The sequence below is a fragment of the Atta colombica genome, unplaced genomic scaffold (genome assembly GCF_001594045.1).
Source record: "Atta colombica isolate Treedump-2 unplaced genomic scaffold, Acol1.0 scaffold56, whole genome shotgun sequence".
In the NCBI taxonomy this organism is placed as follows: Eukaryota; Metazoa; Arthropoda; class Insecta; order Hymenoptera; family Formicidae; genus Atta; species Atta colombica.
The window spans coordinates 293,831-312,632 of NW_017259546.1; positions in this window are offsets into that span (position 1 = coordinate 293,831).

The window sequence follows — 18,802 nt, forward strand, 5'->3', positions numbered from 1 at the left end:
CACTTAATAATCATACATTTTCTTCGAATTTCATTTACAGGAGTGATTAAATGTTGGCTTTCTTTGCCCATTTTTATTATGTGATTCACTTTTAGTTCATTTTCGTTTTCCGTACATTGTTCAATCGCATGGATAAAAGAAGCATTTCCAATTTTAAGAAATTAAATTATATAAATTATTACTCTCGATTTTAATTATACATATGTGTCATTTGTTCTTTTCGGAGGAGTATATTTGATACAATGCAGCATCATATTTTTATACAAATACCTTTTAGAAGATAATAATTTCATCATTTCGCATTACGTTGCATAGTAATAGTTGGTCAATGATAACATCATCTTCTCTTCTGCCAAAAAATGTTACTTTATCGTCTTGGAAATGATCATCATCTTTCATTCCGTCCTTATTACAGGAAAATATTATCAGCGTATTCCCTTCCGACATTGTTCATAGGAGATGATCTTATTTTGTGCCAAAAATTGTTATGTCGTAGTGTTCAACTATTTGATCCGTTATGCCTTTTGCTCCGCTAATTCATCGCTTATAATTGTAAATCTCACTTTCGAACGGAAAAGCGGAATGTTGCCCATAATGATCCAACTTTTCGGACATAGTTTGCTATAATGTAATAAGCTGTGGACATTAAATATCATATACTCTACTCCATATAATATTTGAAAATCTCTTACAAATCGAATTAAATTCAACTCACATTTTTTTCGTGTTCAGTTATTAACTCTTTTAGTAAAGATGCTCTTAACTAACGCCATGTAATGCATTATTTTTTTCTAGCACATGTCCTTGCATGCATAGCAAACAGTAAAAAAGTAACCAAAATCGCTACTCTGAAGCTTTCCATTTTGTTCTCTGAAATACTGATCTTGGCATGCGATGAATTTCTTTCACTGGTGTTATATACCAGGTATGTAAATATGAAACTGGAATTTACCAATAGATGGCCATAGTCAATGTAGTTGCCGTCAGACCATTGACGTCATTTCCTTGTTCTGACATCTGACAAAGATTTTCAACTCACAACAATACAAGTTTCATACAAAGTAGTATAGTTTGTAATAGCGTTGAACATGCCGAATTTTGTGCCTGGAAACTATGATTTGCGGACAGCATTGATTTTCTGTTACCATTTGAAGAAAACTGCTGCAGAATCGCATCGAATGCTTGTCGAAGCTTACGGTGAGCATGCTCTTGATAAATCACAGTGCTTTGAGTGGTTTAAAAAATTCAAAAGTGGCGATTTTGACGTGAGAAACGAAGAATATGGAAAATCACCGAAAAAGTTTGAAGACAGCGAATTGCAAGTATTGTTGGATGAGGATGACGCTCAAACTCAACAACTCGCGGATTAATTGAATGTGACACGAGAAGCCGTCTCCATACGTTTGAAATCCATGGGAAAGATCCAGAAGATGGGAAAATGGATTCCACATGAACTGAATGAAAGACAGCAGGAAAACCGAAAAACCACTTGCGAAATGCTGCTCGCTAGGTACAAAAGAAAGTCATTTCTCCATCGAATTGTGACTGGCGATGAAAAGTGGATATATTTTGAGAATCCTAAGCGTAAAAGATCATGAGTAGCTCCAGGCGAACCATCGATATCGACTGCAAGGTCAAATCGTTATGGACGGAAGATAATGCTCTGTGTTTGGTGGGATCAGAAAAGTGTGATCTATTATGAGCTTCTAAAACTTGGCGAAACTGTTAATACTGAACGCTACCGACGACAAATGATCAATTTGAATCAAGCTTTGTGTGAAAAACGACCGGAATATTAAAAAAGGCAACACAAAGTGATTTTGCTTCATGATAATGCACCATCACACTGCAAAACTGGTCAAGGAAACGATTGAAGCATTTGGTTGGGAAATACTTTCACATGCAGCTTATTCACCAAACTTGGCTCCGTCCGATTATCACTTATTTGCATCGATGGGACACGCACTTGCTCAGCAGCGCTTCACTTCTTACGAAGATGTACGAAAATGGCTAGATGACTAGTTTGGCTCAAAAGAGCAACAATTTTTTTGGCGTGGCATCCACAAATTGTCAAACAGATGGAAAAAATGTATAGCTACTGATGGGCAATACTTCGAATAAAATATTTTTTTATCATTTTCATGCAATAAATATGTATTTTCTATAAAAAAATTCCGGTTTCATATTTACATACTCTATGTTAAGGAGCGTTTATATTGGCCGGAATCATATGCCGTATGTCGTAATTTGTAAAAATTGACCTATCATCTTTGAGTATTCCCTTCTTACAATCGAATGAGAGGGGCATTCTTGACTGTAATTGGTCAATTCTTATAGATTACGGTATATGATTACGGACAATATAAACGCTCCCTTATGGCTGTTCTACAATAGCCGTAAGTAGTTGTAAGAATTGACCAATCATAATCAAATATTTTCACATTCGACTTCCTTGGTCAATTTTTACAACTACTCCACTTACCACTTACAACTCTTAGGCCGAAATCAGACTATGCATTGAAAATTGAGAAGATTAAGGATTGAAATTTCATCAATGAGGACAAAGAAATTCTGATTTTTTTTTGTTTTGATTGGTCAAACTTCAATCTTTCACTCTTCAATCTCATTCTTCAATCGAAGTCTGATTTTTGTAGCTTGTAAGTATCTTAATATTCTTTTTATATATACTTCCAATGATTCAGTATGTGAATTATTAAATTGACTTAAGAAACTAACACTAAAAGCTATATCAGGTTTTGTTAACACTGCAAGATACATAAGATCATGTATCAATCTTTGATAAGGAATATCAATTTTTCTATCATCTGACTCAAAAAATAACTTTGATTCTATAGGTGTTTTAACATACTTGCAATCTAACATATCAAATTTCTTTAGTAGCAAATCAATATAATTTTCTTGACCTTGAACGTTACTACATTGTTAACCTTCAATATTTACTCGCATACCAAGACACTATTTAACTTCACCTAAGTCTTTAATCTTAAATTTCGAACTTAGCTTATCTTTCAGAAAAAAATCTTTCCTCCTTATTGTTTGAAAAAATAAAAAAATCGTCGACATACAACGCAATTACTGTAATTAAATCATTCTCATTTTTTATACACTGTTCTAAATTCGATCTTTTATAGCCTAAGTCTGTTAACGTTTCATTTACTCTTTCATTCCAAGCTCTGGAAGATTGCTTCGCCTTTTTTAATCTCAAAGCTTTACTTTTATATCTGATGATATAAAACCTTCAGGTTGTTTCATGAATAATCTTTCTTTCAGATGACCGTTAAGAATGCAGTTTTTACATCCAGATGAATTATATTTAAACTTAACTTGACTGATAATGCCATAAGTAATCTTAGACTAGAGTGCTTAACCACTGGAGAAAAAGTTTCATTAAAAACTATACCTGGTCTTTGCGAGAAACCTTTAGTTACTTAGCTCGATATTGCACTTTGTTTTTATTGTTCAATTTTTCTCAATTTTTCTTTTAAATACCCATTTAGTCTACCATGGTTTCTTCTTCTAGCATATTTTCTAACTCCCATGCATCGTTTTCTTCAAAAGATTACAATTTTTCTGATATTGCCTGCTTCCATTTTTCTGCATCTGATGTTGACAAAGTCTTAGCACCTGTGATTGGATCACTGTCCAGCTTGGTAATTTCTGTTTATATAATCGTTATATAATCGTACGTTATATAATCAAATTTTCTTGGTGTTCTCTCCGATATTCTGACTTCTGTGGTTATATTTTCCTCACATCTTTTCTTTCTTTTCTTCAATTTCTTCTCCTACTGAATCTATTATCTCCTCCCTAGAGTTATCTTCGCTGGCTGATCCTGGAAATATTGAAACTTCAACCTCTTCCTTTGTATCTTTCATTATGACAATATCTCTACTGATTACTACACTGTTATTATCTGATCATACACTCTGTATCCTTTGGCAGTGTCACTGTAACCGACAAGAATCAATTTTTTTTTAATTTCTTTTTTTTTTAAATATGAACCATAACATTATTTTTGAAAATTCTTAGATAATGTTAACTTAATGTTTGATTTTCTATCCATATTTCAAATGAGATTTTATTATATCATTTAAACCAAATGCGATTGATCTGTTCCTCAAGTATACAGCGGTGTTTGTTGCTTCAGCCCAGAATTTTTTATCCAGGTGAGCATCATATAGTAAGCACCTTGCCTTTTCAACTATTGTTCTGTTCATCTTTTCTGAAGAACCATTTTGCTTCGGAGAATAAGATATTGTTTTCTGATGAATAATTCCCATTCTTCTTTAGAAACCTCTCAAATATACCACTGCAAAATTTTTCTCCATTATCTGAGAATCTTTATTCGGCAATTTTCTGATTTTTCACTTTTGAAATCTTGAAATCGATCAAATATTCATCCTTGATTTTTAGGAAGTATACATTCTACTGAAGTTCATCAGTTCATTCATTCATCAGAATTAGAAAATACTTGAATCCTCCTATAGACTCAACTTCCATTGGGCTACGTGCATGTATAATTTCCAGCAATCCTTTTGCTCTGGTACCCTTATCTGGAAATGATAATCTTGCTTGTTTTCCTTCATTGCATGATATATAGTTATATCTGTCTTCGATTTCACTCTTGCATATCAGTTCCTCAACAGCCCCATTTTTTATTTTTGTTAGATCTCTGCTATTTAGATGTCCTAATCTGCGATGCCAAGTCACTCCTGTAGCGACCAGAAAACATTTCTGCGACTCTGTAACATTTAGCTTGTATACATTACTAACTAAATCCGCAATTCCTATTAATTGTCCCTGTTTGTTGCAAATTTTGCAATCATTACTTTCAAACTTTATTTCGTTGCCATTTTTGATTAATTGACTTAGGGCCATTTTTAATTCATTGACTTACGGACTTGGTAGTTAATTGCGAAACATATAATACATCATCTTTGTTACATCATCTTAGTTACATCTTTGACTAAAACATTGTACTTATGCTTTCCTACAATTGTAGTTATACTTACATTGCCTCAACTCACTACTTGAACTTTGGACTTGTTGGCAATCATAATATCTTGCAGATCATTTATTGATTTTGACTCTTCTGTTAATCAATCTCTCTTAACTGTCAAATGCTAACACCTGAGTCCATGTACCAGTCATACTAAACTGACCTGTTAGAAAAACTACATTAAAAACATTCGGACTCTTGTTATCACTTTTATTCAATATTATCTTTATTATTAGCGTTTGGGCACTGATTCTTATAATGACCCGATTGTTTACATTTGTAGCAATGGATCTCCTTTTTTTGTATATTTTATTTGCTGCTTTTATATTGCTGAACCTGTATGCTTCTTATCGACCTTCTTACTGCTTTACTGACAAAAGCACTTCCTGCCTTATCGACATTTCCATGTCTAACAACTACATTTTGATAGAGTCTGCAATAAGCGATACCTGAATGCTCAATCGCCATTGCATTATCATTGACGAAAATTTCTCTGGCAATCCTATCAAAAGCAACGAACCAATCCATTCATCATCTATATTGAAACCGGTACCTCTCAATCTCTTCGCCGTTTCTACCATGATTTACAAATGATGCCATCGAGTCTCAGTTTTCTAATGTATAGAGATTAATGTTCGAAGTAAGCTGATCTTTCTCCGAAGTAAGCTGATCTTTCTCCGAAGTAAGCTGATGAATCCGGAATCATCGAACAACGACTTTGTCTATAGCTCGGCTGACTTGGTTTCTTTTATTATATATAATATGTATATATATATATATGTATATATAGAGTGGTATGTCGATCGTCAAAATCAGCTTTGGCCTTGATGATTTTTTTCAGTATCCGTTTCAGTTTCATCAATGCATTTTTGCATTCCATTGAGAATCAGGAAATTCTCTGCGGCGAAAGTCCAATCGCCATAATTCTCACGTCCTTTTAATTTAGAAATGTTGGCCATGTAATTTATTGATGACATTGTGCGCTTGAAGAACTAATAAAAATAAAAATATAAAAATAAAAAAATAAAAATACTTTCAAAAAAAACTGAGCACTGGCCCATAATCTGTTAAATGAAACGACTTCTTCAAGCTTTCAAATCATGAAGTATGCAATATAATTAAATCATATTCTAATACATATCTAATACATATCATATTCTAATACATAACATTAAATTGGCCGCAGTACAGACTCTTGCATAACGCATAATATATAGTGCATAAAGGAATCAATCAACTAATTGAAATTCTTCTTTTCCATGGAATGGGAGGAAAGGAAAGATTCTGATTGTTGATTCGCTTATGCACTATGTAGGCTGGAATCAGACTTCGCATTGAAGATTGAGATTGAAGATTAAAAAATTGAAATTTGATCAATCAGAATAAATGGAGCCAAAATTTTTTTGTCCTCATTGATGAAATTTCAATCTTTAGTCTTTTGTTTAAATGTTTATTTAATGTTTATTTTGAAATATATTTCTTATTTAAAATAATGGTTCGAAAAAATATTTTTTAAACGTTTATTAAAAACGGTTATTCCAACCCAAGTAATGGCAACTTTAATTCTCTGTCAAAAATTATTACTCTTCGAAAAAAATTAATGTATCAAATGAAAAAACTCAGATGCTACAATTTTAACTAATCAAGTTTTATCAAATAAAAAATAAATTCTATCAAATGAAAAAATAAAACACAAATGGTATTGTCTCTTGTTATTTATTTAACTTTAATGATACATATCATTCGTATAAAAGATTTAATAAATAAATTTAACGTCAAGTAAACAAATTAATCAAGTTAAATTCTATTAGTATAAACTTACCTTTTTTATTTTTACCAAGTGTATAAGCTTAAATCCGCTGTTTTTTAGTCAGAAAAACACATTTTTTTTCCTAGTTGGCAAAAACAAATTTATTCAAAGTACTTGCCCTCGCTAACTATACATTTTTCCCATTTTTCGGGCAATTTGTGTATACCACACCAAAAAAATTTCTTATCTTTCAAGGCAAACCACTCATCAAGCCATTTTCGGACGTCTTCGTAAGAATCGAAGTGCCGCTCAGCGAGCGCATGGCCCATTGACGAAAACAGGTGATAGTCAGAAGGTGCCAGGTCTAGGTGAGTAAGCGAGATGGGGTAGCACTTCCCAGTTGAATGTCTCCAAATAGTTTTGGACCATTGTTGACGTGTGTGATGGTGCGTTGTCGTGGAGGAAAATCAATCTTGTCATGTCTTTTCCGATAATGCGGCTTTTTTTCACGCAGAGCATGGTGCAATTTGATCAGTTGTTAGTGGTAGCGGTAAGCATTAACAGTTTCACCAGGTTTTAATAGCTCGTAGTAGATGACACCCTCCTGATCCCACCAAACGCACAGCATCGTCTTCCGTCCGAAGCGATTTAATCTTGAGGAAAATATTGATGGTTGGGCGGGATCAACTCAAGTTTCTTGCGTTTAGGATTTTGAAAATAGATCCACTTTTCATCGCCTGTCACAATCCGATGCAGGAACGACTTTCTTTTTTATCTGGCAAGCAGAATTTGGCATGTGTTTTAGCGTCGCTCCATCTGCCTATCGTTCGGTTCCCGTTGCGGCACCCATTTTTCGATCTTTTGAACCTTCCCCATGGCATGTAGCCGCAAATGGAAATGGCTGCTTGAGAAACACCCAATTGCTCGGCAAGCATTTTTTGGGATTGAGTATCGTCCTCGTCCAAAAGAGCCTGCAATTGACAGTTCTCAACCTTCCTGGGCCGATTTTCACGCTTCTTGTCACTCAGGGCAAAATTGTCGTCATTGAATCGGCAAAACCAATCTCTGCACGTTGTTTCCGATAAAGCATTGTCGCCATAGGCCTCCACAAGCATTCGATGCGATTTCTTCAAATTGAAGCGGAAAAGCAAAGCTTCTCGCATATGCTTTTTTTTTAGCAAAAAACTAAACATGATTACGAAAGAAAAAAATGTATGTTGTTGTATGAAATTGCTGATGATGTGCTGTTAATGTTGACAGATGTCAAACACATAAAAAAAAGTGTGTTGTGTGCCAGAGTAGCTTTGTACGTTCACTAATGCCACCTATGAGCAAACAGCAGATTTAAGCTTGTACGCCTAAAAATGGAATTAAAAAAATGGGATTAAAAAAAATGGGATTTAACTTTGCACTAGTTCTTGATATCAAATCTTTTTTACGAATATTACATAAAATTTTAAGGAATTTCACTTGGCATCAAGTTGATAAGAAATCTTTTATACAAGTAATACATATCATTAGAGTTAAGTAAATAACAAGATTACCATTTGTGTTTTATTTTTTAATTTGATAGAATTTAACTTGATTAGATATGATTGTAGCATCTGGATTTTAATTTTTCATTAAGTAAAAAAAATTTGATATCAAGAACTAGCGCAAAGTTAAATCCCATTTTTTTGGTATATCATGTCAAATTAAATAAATAATGAATGTTAATCTATATATATATATCTAAGCAGCGTCAAGCGTTTTTACATGAAAAATTTTTCTATTTAAATTACATTTTTTCGTTTTATATGGTTAACTCTTTAATTTTTGTGATAACACTTAAATTGAGCAAGGTAATGCAATTTTGTGATAATGTTTTGTATAATATTTTGAAGAGGAATTAAATAATCACTACTTTAGTTGGAAGAGAAAATGTCTTTGAATGAATTGTGATATAATAATTTCATTTAAGAAGAATTTAAACCATTCGGATTGGAATAGAAAGATCCTTTAATAAGATATACGTATACTTAGGTTTCATTGTATAAAAATTAAAAATAGTACTATTTGTATTAAATAATAAAGATAGTATTACTTGAGTTCTACTTTTTATTTTGATAGTAGAATTTAATTTAGCCTCACAATTGTTAATATCAAATCTTTTGTACAAATAATATTTATCATTAGATTAATATTCATTATATATAATTTGGTATAGTATAAAGAAATGGAATTTAACTTGCCAGTTTTTGATATCAAATTTTTTATAGGAATGATACATATCATTAAAGTTAATATTATTTATTTAATTTGGCATCCGAATTATATAGAATTTATTATTGATATCAAATCATTTTTATAATCGATACATACAATTTTGAGGAATTTAACTTGGCACCAATTTTGTTGATATCAAATTTTTTATATGAATGATACATATCATTAGAATTAAGTAAATAACAAGAGACAATATCAATTGTATTTTATTTTCTAATTTGATAAAATTTAACTTGATTAGTTAAAATTATAGCATCTGGGTTTTAATTTTTCATTTGATACATTAATTTTTTTTAAAGAATAATAATTTTTGACAGAGAATTAAAGTTATCCTTACTTGAGTTGGAATAAGAAGACTTTCAATAAAAATATCCTTGAAGAAAAATTGAAACTGCTATTAATTGAGTTGAATACTTAGATTTTATTCGAGAAAGTATGCTTAACGCCTTTTTTACCTTTTTTTAAAAAGATAAGTTTGTACTGATAGAATTTAACTTGATTAGTTAAAATTGTAGCATCTGGGTTTTATTTTTTCATTTGATATATTAATTTTTTTTGATCTGTTATAATGCGATGTGATTATAACTATAGTATGCCTTGAGAACGTGCGAGAGGATGTTTCGCTTTACACAATGTTTATAAATATAAAAGTTAAACAGAAATACCAACGCAAATTCGACGATACAAATTCATAACATATGAAACATGGAAACCGAATTAATACCAACATAGAAATCGACGATACAAATTTATAATTTAAAACAACAACACATCCATTTTCTCTAAATTAAGTCATTGTATAACAAATCCAACAAAATGACACAACGTGTCATTTTGCAGATAAGTCTATTTTGTTTTTTATATGGATTTTATATCGCTTCTGAAATTAATCTTTTATTAAACCTTTATTCTTCATCTAAAATTTTGATGTCATTCCAATTAAATCCGTGATTGTATTAAATTCTATGCTCTGTGATTAGTATTGTTATGGTTGTATGGTTTCTATTACATTATATGTTTTCTATTTATGTGATTCCGATATTCCTTAATGTCTTTAATAACCGTTTCGTCAAGCCCATATAGGATGCATCACAATTTTGACAATTAATTTTGTAAATCACATTAAAATGATGATAGTTTGTCCTCTAATGATAGTTAATAATAGTGACGATAGTTTGTTCTTTTGTGCTCTTATAAATATATTATCATGGTAAACACATAAATTTACAATATCACTAAACACATTAAGAGAGAATTACCATTCAATATTTATAGTGACTTTTTTCACTCTCAATATTACTCGTTGGATAAACTATATTGCAGAGAGAAAAAGATTGTTGAAAATTACTTCATTTAGAAACGAATGCAAACATTTATTTTAATAATTGCAATATAAAATATTTTTGCACCAATTAATAAAAATAACGATAACCAAGATAACAAAAAGTTGACATATACAATATACTAAGAGGTTTTGTTTTGAGCAATCGGTGGTGGCTCCGGATATCACAGTACATAAAGTTAACGTTAATTCCAATAATTTTATCAAAAGTACGAGTATGAATAACGAGTTCGAATAAAACTTAATGAAAAATGATTTATTAATCTATCGAGCGTCAACTTTCGGTCGGAAGTACAAGAATTGTTAATAATTAGGAAAAGATTTTTTCGCTTTCCTTGCAATGTTGAGTCTATCACCATCGAGTATATTAACCCTTTGCGGCACAGTATCACACATATGTGACACTTTTTTAATCCTAGTTTTTATATTTTTTTACACAGTTTCTAACATATTATTACAATGAAAAGAACATTATCAGTTTTGTGAAACATCATTGTTATAAAAAAAACCGTAGAAATATTTCTATTATTGACAAAATATATTTTATAAATAAACAAATTAGAAAAATTCATCCCTTTTTAACAATAAATGTAATTGTGATTAATCAACAATAACTACTTAGCCGAGAATGAAGTCCGAAATGTTTTTTGGGTTGCTGATTACGAATCTGAAGTAAAAATTCAGAAATTCAAAATAGCGGATCCAATATGACGGATTCAAATTCAAAAAACAATGCAAATCTCATGAAAATGTATATCTGAGTTCTCGGGGTCGCTGATTACGAATCCATGATCAGATTCTCAAAATTCAAGATGGCGGGCTTATGGTGGACAATATGATGGACTCTGATTTGTAATCAGCGACCTTGAAAATCCTCGAGTATTAATCCTGCCGAAAACGGCCAATTAATCCGTTTTAATCGATTGTAATCAGTTTTAATTCGCGCTCGGATTAAAAAATAATCGGTTTCAATTCCGGAATTGTAATCTGTTTTCTAATTCATATTGTTATCAATCTAAACAGATCCGACTAATTGAATGAATATATAATTCAAAATAATCCATTTGAATCGTATATTTTTCTTGTAACGGTTCAATCCATTTCAATTCAATTGGTTTTAATTCTATTTGCTAGGAAAGATGACAATCCGGTTGAATTCGAAGTTCTCCGATTTTGGGGATGAAAATAAACTTGGATCTAGGGATCTTTAATACACAACTAGATAATCAAATTTGCCTTTTATCGGCAAAAGTAATCAGATTCAATCAAAACTTCTCCGATTTTGCGGGCGATATTGAAATCTATTTTAATGCAACGAGGATTAACTTTTTTCATATCCGCGGTAAAAATATTCGATTTATACTCGTTTCCAAATAACATATATTATGTTCAATAATAATTAATTAAATATTAAGTATTTTTATTGCGTACTTTATAAGAAATGGGATATATAAATAATTTTGAAATCATTAAAGTTGAAAATGATCCTTTTGGTCGAATTATTTAGACTAATAGCGTTTCTTTGTTTATTAGTTTTATAAGAATTTAATTTTTGTTTCTATTAGACATACTTGTAACGATGAAAATAAAAATTTACAATTAAAAATACGTACATTTTAATTTTTACCGAAAAATCGGAGAAATTCTGATTGAATCGAATATTTTTTGCTGATCACGGCAAAATTAGATTCTCGTTACATCAAGACCAATTTCATTGTCATCCGCAAAATCGGAGAAATTCCGTTTAAATAGGATTACTTTTGCCGATTGCGAGAAAATCGGATTATCGTTTCATTAAAACTGATTTCAATATCGTCTGCAAAATCGGAAAATTTTCGATTAAATAGAATTACTTTTGCTGGTTGCGAAAAAATCGGATTATTGTTTCATTAAATCGAATTCCAATATCATTTGCAAAATCGAAGAAGTTTTGATTGAATTCCGATTGAATCGAATTACTTTTGTTGGTCACAACAAAATTGGATTCAGATTGTATTAAACGATTTCGTTTTCATTCATGGAAATAGGGGAATTTATGATTGAAACAGATTCATATGATCCAATTATAATCCGGATGAAGCATATTAAATCCGATTTATTTATTTTCAATCGGTTTCAATATCCTATTCTCGGTGTAAGAATCTCAATCGATACAAATTACTTTTGTTTTAATCGGTTTTAAGCTGTTTTGGGCAAGGAATTTTCAAGTCAATCGTAGGTAAGGAAAAATATGTGCTTCAAAGAGTTAAATACATAGAAAATAATCTATCAAAATTAAAAGTTAATAACAAACCTTTGTTTAGAAATAAGTTTTTGCCCTTATTGTCAAACATTAAGAATGTAACTGCTATGAGAACTAAAGAGGATGAGCTTATTTTATTTTCTCTTTCTATCACAAAATAATTTTTAAAAGACAATCAGCAAATAATCTGAACACATGCAAATAAAGGGAATACTGTCGTCGTAATTGATAAAACAGACTATATAAATAAGATGGAAGTATTACAAGACACTAACACTTACACAATTTTAAATCATAGTCCGATCAAAATTATTAAGTGAATTACAGAAATGATTAGAAATAGGGTTTATCTAACTCTACATATAATTTTCTTAATTTTATGAATCTAACATTACCGAGGGCATATGCTTTATCGAAAAAATTCACAAATCTGACAATCCGTTACGTATCATTATTTTTTCCAGGCGGTCCAATCTCTTCCTTTTTATATATTTTGAACTCTTGTCTCGAAAAACCGTTAAGAACAGCTTTCAGTTAGTTAAAGACTTAACTCACACCAAATTACCACATGATGACCAAATTACCACATACTTATTCGCTTGACGTGGTGTCAGTCTCCACCAATATACTGTCCGGTAGTTTAATTATTAAGAATATTGAACAACATTAGTTGACTATAGAAAGCAAGATCACCTTGTCTAAAATTCATGAAAGCAATTAACTTAGTATTCCATTCTATATTTTTTACTTTTAACGAAAAATTTTATAAACAATTGTGTAGGATTTCCACTTTCCCCGATAGTAGTGAATCTTGTGCAGGATCTAGACAGAACTGGTATTGCGAGAGAATTACTGTTTTGCCATTTTTATTGGATTTCTATATATAAGGTACATGAGGTATATGAGGTACTTTGATGATATTGCAAATTTCTCTGCTATTGAAGAAGGGTACTGTAAAGTATGTCATTAAATTGTTGGCAATATTCTTTCGCTGTATGTTCTTGTTAAGTTGTTCGAATTTAGTGCGTAACCTCTTTCTAATGATTTCAAAAATTAGCCTTAAAGGATAACTGTTAGTAAGATGTTAATAATGAACCTAAAATTTTTCTTTAATAAATTAACAATACAGGAGGAAAATATTGTTAATTTATTAAGTATGTTCAATAGCTACCATCCCCGATTAAATTTTACTATGGAATGGTGGCAATTGTTTCAATTTTTTAAACCTGTAACTTTAATACCATAAAGAAGGACGATTATTTGATATACGACTGATATCACAAATCCTTATTTTGGGCACGATATCTAAACTATTTTTTGTGTCCGAGTTGCTATAAAATGAGGACAATTATTTGATAAATAGGACTTTATTATTATCGCAACTTTCCATGAGAAAAATTTTAGGTTCATTATTAATATCTTACTAACAGTTACCCTTTAAGGCTAATTTTTGAAATCATTTAGAAAGAGGTTACGCACTAAATTCGAACAACTTAAGAACATATACCGAAAGAATATTGCCAACAATTTAATGACATATTTTATAGTATCCTTCTTCAATAGCAGAGAAATTTAAGAGATTTTTCAAAAATAACAGAGCAGTTCGTTTGGCTTACACAAGAATTAATAAACTTATATTTATAAGAGCATAAAAGGACAAATTTACCGTCACTTACATTCTAATGTAGTCTACAAAATTAATTGTCAAAATTGTGATGAAATCTGCCAGACGAAACATTATTGAAGACACGTAAGGACTATTCTGAACATCGGAATCACATAAATAGGAACACCATACAACACTCTGTAATCACAGAACATAGAATTGAATACAATCACGAATTTGATTGAATGACATCAAAATTTTATGAAGAACAAGGGTTTAATAAAAAACTAATTTTAGAAACAATTCATATAAAAAAACAAAAAATAGACTTAATCTGCAAAATGACACGGAATTGTTGGATCCATTATGCAATGATTTAATTTAGAGAAAATGGATGTGTTATTGTTTTATAAATTATAAATTAGTATCGTCGATTTTTATGTTTGGTATTAATTCGGTTTCTATGTTTCATATGTTATAAATTTATATCATCGAGTTTGCTTTGGTATTTATTCTGTTTATCTTTTATACTTATAAACATTGTATAAAGAGAAATGTCTTCTCGCACGCTCTCAAGACATAATATATAATCACATTGCGTTAACGGATAATCATTATGTTGAGTATAATGTAAGTTTTATCTAACTGATACAATCAATTTTAATACTTTAACTACAATTAAAATTTCGTATTTCATACATTAAAATCGATTTTAGTTAAATGACTGAATTGTTGTTTGGATATCAAATTAAATATAACAGACGATAATTGAAGTTCTTAATGTTGAACAACAGCCTAATGATGATTCACTGACAACATTCGTTTATTGTTTTACAACGTATCAATTTAATTTTGATGATTGTGTTGTTATACAGAGAATAATATTATGGCTTATTGGTGATTGATATATATATATATTATTTTGATTACACATGTATAACTGTGTCGATTCCCATTGGTTTTACACTCCTTTATTGATTTAATCTTCGGCCTTTTTTCGAGCCTTTTTTAATTTTAATTAATAAAAGATTCATCAGATCAATAGCAAACTTACTGTTCCTTAATACTTTTGTACGGAATATGTAGAATAATAGTGTAAGCGGTATCATCACTTGTCGCAAGCAAGAATAGACAGGACTCAAACATTTACATATCTCAAAAGAATAATACGGACAGAGATAAGACGATGAATACATTGAAAATCAAATAGCGATTTTTATTTTTCTTCTTTCTAAATTGTCTTCAAATATGGGGATAATTGTGACCTTCCTAAATAAAAATTATTTTTGAAAATATTTTTAGTAACGAACACGAGAAAAATAATTAAAAAATTCTATAATCAATATTTTATTTGATATATATAATCATAATTCAATTTTATGATCAATTTGATAATAACTCTTTAATAAATAATGATTGTCAACTAAAATGCTCTAGGAAGTTATTCAAGATTATTGACCTTGACAAGATATATAAGACTCTCACCTCATCTTCCCCCTACAGAGTGCATAATTTTCCGCGCAAAGCGACGATTTTTTGTTTGTAATTGTTACTTATTTTGATATCTGTTGGTTGGAACTTTTTTTACTATTTTTTTGTGTTCTTTGCTAAAAATGCTTCTCAACTTTCAAAATCTCTTTTATTTTAAGAGGCCACAGCTATCGTAATTATCTAGATATGTTAAACTATAACTGTAATGAATTCGATTGTAGTAACTTTTAATATCAAATTATCTCAATCTGCTTGCAAAACATTGCAAAAGTTTCAAATTTTTTGAAATATTTGAGATCACAAAGTGGAAGATAAGCAATTATTATTTTGAAAAATTTTCTAAGGTTAATGGAAAACGTAATTGAATAATAAATTTTCATTGCTAAATGAAATACTTCATTCAATTTCTTGTTTATCAAATATGTCATACAATAGACCAAAGATTTTTAAACATTTCACTGACAGACATTGTTGAGCTTATCTATATTTATTGAAAGGATATAAACATTACATTAAACAAAAGAAGAGTTTTGTGAACGCAAGGAGGATATTGGATTAATACTCTTAATAATACAAAATAATAAAATAACGCTAAAATTAACCTTATAACAATTTTGTTAAAATCGTAAAGAATTTAATGTCCAAGAAATTACACAAATGTGCAAATAACTAATGAAGGAACACTATTGTGTAATAGGAGGAATTCTAACTCGGGAACTCCAAGGGAAATGAATAGCGCGGGGATTTTTCGGAGGTGGAGATATGACGTCATGCGGGAGTGGCAGTAAGACATCACAGATTTTAAGACAGTCACGTTCAAGACAACAAAAAAAAACATCATAAAAAGAAAATATTATATTACCATGAACAAAAACAATACAAAAACAAATGGTTATAAATGAAAAATGTTACAAAGGGTATTCGCCGGTGCGGCAAAAATAATAAGTTTTGAGAAAACAGCGTTTAAAGTTTTAAGTTTAATTTATATAAGTATATCAAGTACTTATATCTTATTTTTGTTTTTCTGCTATCCCAGGACCATATAACAATCCTTCCTCAACTTTATAGAATTGATTTTGAGCCATTTACTCGTTTCTTTGTTCGAGCCTTTTTCGAAGCTTCTAGATTCCATCGCATTGATATTTGGCGATGTCATTGAAAATATTTTGGCGTTTCCTCCTATAACAATTCCTATCGTTGTTAATTTTAAGAACAGCATAGAAGCCTTCATTAAAAATTCCGACTGCTAAATAAGCTGCGAAATAATTTCAATTATTTTTGTTCCACAATGAAAATGTTTAGGTGCAAATCAGACTGTAGAATTGAAACTCTTATTGTTATTTTGCGTTTCATCAAACATCTTTCTCACAACAATTCTCTTAATGACAAATCTTCAAAATCAAAAATTGGCTTTATGGCTTGCTGAACATCTTCATGAAGATCTGATCGTGATCAAATTCATCAAGAGTATTATTACTTTCGGCAACGCGCCATTTACACTATCTGATCCCTGGGCAGTACATATGCTGTGGTATTTTTATTTGTCGAAATCTTGTGATAAAATATAGCCCACATTGTATATGTCATCAACAGTCTGGATTAGAGATTCAATTCAAGATCGATTTTTTAAAAAATCGATTCTTTTACCTTCGATTCTCGATTTTTTAGATCAAAAGTTCCGATTAAATCGACGAATCAATTCTTAAGACCCAAGATCTTCAAGGTACGCCCAATTCAAAGGTCTATTCTTTATCCTGAACTATTTGAAGTGACGCATATGGTGCAGGAATAAAGAATCGACCTTAATTTACGTATAGACATAATGTCATGATACATACAAAAACGTAAGACTATAATACATAATTAGTAAGCGAATTGGCCAATCACGGTAGAGACCGTAAGACCGATAGCGAATCTAATCTAATGCGTGGTCTACAATGGCAATAACTTTCATTGACCAATCACAGTCAAATGAAAGGAGAATAATCGACTATGATTGGTCAATTCTTATAGTTAACAGATTATGACTTATTATATTGTATATATATATATATATAATTTTCGGAATCGTATTTTCTCATTTAGTCCAAATATATCGTCTTATAATTAATTTTTAATAATCATACATCAGTAAAATGCCATAATGGATCAAGATGATGTTATACCCAAAATTTTGATTGATTTGTAATGCAAATATGAATAATTTTTATGTTATTCTAATTACATTTATTCCAACAACGGATTGTCATCGCTGATATCCAAATTTAATTGAAGGCGGCAGGGTACTTCGATTGTAGAGAGACCTTTGTAAAATCCGCAGTTACTCAGCTAAAACTTCGATCTTTTGCGCTAATAAATGCATGTGGGCATCCATCACATTTGCACATTGAATCAAGTTATTAATATTTGCCATTTTATTGATCGATCGACTCTCATACAGAATGATTGACGAATAGACCGAGTGACTCAACAGATTGACTGCGAAGGTTGTGCGAGATTTTATAGTAAAGATATTTGTGGAACATACCATTCCGAGAAAAGAACACTGCCTTGATCAAAATTTATATCTCAGCCGAAAAGTATACCACGCGATCGAACGATCTCAAAAATAAACTTCAGCATTTTTATTAGTTATAATTAGATGCGCTATATCAGCAGGCAAAAGTACAACGTCAAAAGTTTATATCTCAGCCGAAAAATATATCACGCGTTCAAACGAATAAATTTCAGCATTTATCAATTGCAATTAGATCATCAGTTATAAGATTGTCATAATATATCAACGGCAAAAAATACAATGCCTCGAATAAAAGCGTATGCCTCAGCCAAAAGTATATGAGAAGACATCGCGCTCGAAATTCCACTTCAGCATTTTATCGTTTCCAGCGTTTCGCATTGAAGCGCAATTAAACAAATAAATTATATTTATTGAATAGCTATTATCAGACTAATATTTAACAGTTATCAGACTGATATTTAACAGCTATAAATAACTATCAGACTAATATCAAATCGTTATTAGAGCCATTTTCAACTTCATCTGTTCTCTCTCTCTCTCTCTCTCTCTCTCTCTCTCTCTCTCTCTC